The following is a 2500-nucleotide window of genomic DNA, read 5'->3' as shown; positions in this document are numbered from 1 at the left end:
GAGAGAGAGAGAGAGAGAGAGAGAGAGAGAGAGAGAGAGAGAGAGAGAGAGAGAGAGAGAGAGAGAGAGAGAGAGAGAGAGAGAGAGAGAGAGAGAGAGAGAGAGAGAGAGAGAGAGAGAGAGAGAGAGAGAGAGAGAGAGAGAGAGAGAGAGAGAGAGAGAGAGAGAGAGAGAGAGAGAGAGAGAGAGAGAGAGAGAGAGAGAGAGAGAGAGAGAGAGAGAGAGAGAGAGAGAGAGAGAGAGAGAGAGAGAGAGAGAGAGAGAGAGAGAGAGAGAGAGAGAGAGAGAGAGAGAGAGAGAGAGAGAGAGAGAGAGAGAGAGAGAGAGAGAGAGAGAGAGAGAGAGAGAGAGAGAGAGAGAGAGAGAGAGAGAGAGAGAGAGAGAGAGAGAGAGAGAGAGAGAGAGAGAGAGAGAGAGAGAGAGAGACAGAGAGAGAGAGAGAGAGAGAGAGAGAGAGAGAGAGAGAGGAGGCACAAGCTGTCTGGCCAGAACGTCAGCAGCAAGGAGTGGTGGAGCAGAGTTAAGCAGCAGCAGGGCTTCGTCTCTGACGACACCATCCCGCCGCTCACCGCACCGGACGGAGACCTCGTGATGAGGAACAGGGACAAGGCCCAGCTGCTGGCTGCCCACTTCTCCAAGAAGATGCAAGTGCCTGAGCCAGAGCGCGTCCCACCACTCATCCCCGCCAGGACGCGGGCGACCCTCGACTGCCTCCACATACACCAAGCTGAGGTGGAGAAGCTGCTCCTCCAGGTGGACACCAAAAAGGCCCTCGGAACGGATAACATCAGTCCCCACCTGTTGAGGAGGTGCGCTTCAGAGCTGTCAGCACCCCTCACTCTGCTCTTCAGAAGGTGCCTGTCCTCCAAGACGTGGCCGTCGCAGTGGAAGGAGGCGAGAGTCGTCCCCATCCACAAGAAGAGCAGCAGGGCTGACCCCTCCAATTACCGCCCCATCTCCCTCCTGTCTGTGGTGGGCAAGCTTCTTGAGGCCATCATTGCCTCGAAGATCACGTCATTCATGGAAGCCCACCACCTCTTAAGTCCAAAGCAGTTTGGATTTAGGCGAGGGAGATCCGCTGCTGACCTGCTCCTCCTACAGTCGGCAGCGTGGAACACGGCGCTGGATGGCGGCAGCGACGTGTACGTCATCGCCCTGGACATCGCCGGTGCGTTCGACAGGGTGTGGCACCGAGGCATCGTGGCGAAACTGCAGAGCCTGGGGGTGTGTGGCGGCCTCCTTCAGCTCCTGCAGGACTACCTCGGTGCAAGGACCTCCAGCACGGTGGTGAGTGGCCACACCTCCGCCCCGCACCCTGTCAGGGCTGGTGTGCCTCAGGGTAGCGTCCTCGGACCCCTGCTGTGGAATGTCTACTTCAACGACATCCTGCAGCTCATCCCTGAGGCACACGCCTATGCAGACGACTGCACACTCACATTCGTCTGCGACAGGACCGACAGCCAGGCCACCATCACCAAAATAAACCGGGCCCTGGACACCATCGTCTCCTGGGGCGGCGTTGGCAGGTCACACTGGCCCCGGAGAAGACCCAGCTCCTCCACATCTCCAGGACACGGCAGGCAGACGGTCAGCCTCGCCCACTACCGGCCATCTTCCTTGAGGGCAGAAGGCTGACTCCCCAGGACTCCATCAACATCCTGGGTGTGGAATTTGACGGCGGCCTCACCTTCACCAACCACGTCAAGAAAGTTGCCAGGGACGCGTCCTACAAGCTGGGCTGCATCAGACGCGTGGGGGACGTGCTGGATGCCCAAGGGGTGTCCTCACTCTATAAGGCACAGGTGCGTCCCGTTATGGAGTACGCACCCCTCACCTGGTCCTCCTGCCCCTCCTCGTACCTCACCGGCCTAGAAAGGGTTCAGGCCAGAGCCCAGAGGCTGGTGAGGGTCTGCACGCGGGGCCACGCACCAGACACCTTCCAGCCACTGCAGCACAGGCGGGATGTGGCGGGGCTTTGTGTTATGTTCAAAGCTCAGGCACTGCACACCCCTCACCTCGCTACTCTGCGCCTCCCTGGACCGCCGCCCCCTACTCAAGCTACGCGGTCGGCAGAAAACTCTGAGCACCCACACTGTACCGTTCAGCAGGACTGAGCATAATATACGCTCCTTCCTGCCACGGTACAGTCGCCTGTGGAACCAGATGGTGCTCAGCACGGACCTGCACCGCTCCACCTCCCTGCACACCTTCAAGTGCCGAGCGAACGAGTGGCTCGCCGACCAGCAGTAGCTGATACGTTATATCAAGGACTCATTCATTGTCTCTGTACCACATTATACTGTAACCATCATTATACTATTATTTTTTGTAGACATAGCCATAGATAGCCCTACGCTCGTAACGACTAGGGCTTTGTCATTGTGTGTTATATCTATTGTTTAAATAAAAAATAAAAGAGAGAGAGAGAGAGAGAGAGAGAGAGAGAGAGAGAGAGAGAGAGAGAGAGAGATTATCAGGCAGGCATATGTGAATACAAAGT

The 2500-nt window shown here is 57.1% G+C and overlaps 1 protein-coding gene across 6 annotated transcripts in view; it reads right to left on the bottom strand.

The window, feature by feature from the left end:
- Positions 1 to 2500, bottom strand: part of LOC123505000 (nephrin-like) — a 357608-nt gene that overhangs the window by 24385 nt on the left and 330723 nt on the right. The window lies entirely within an intron of this gene.

The sequence above is a fragment of the Portunus trituberculatus genome, chromosome 17, assembly GCF_017591435.1.
Source record: "Portunus trituberculatus isolate SZX2019 chromosome 17, ASM1759143v1, whole genome shotgun sequence".
In the NCBI taxonomy this organism is placed as follows: domain Eukaryota; kingdom Metazoa; phylum Arthropoda; class Malacostraca; order Decapoda; family Portunidae; genus Portunus; species Portunus trituberculatus.
This window is presented reverse-complemented; position numbering and strand designations above follow the sequence as displayed.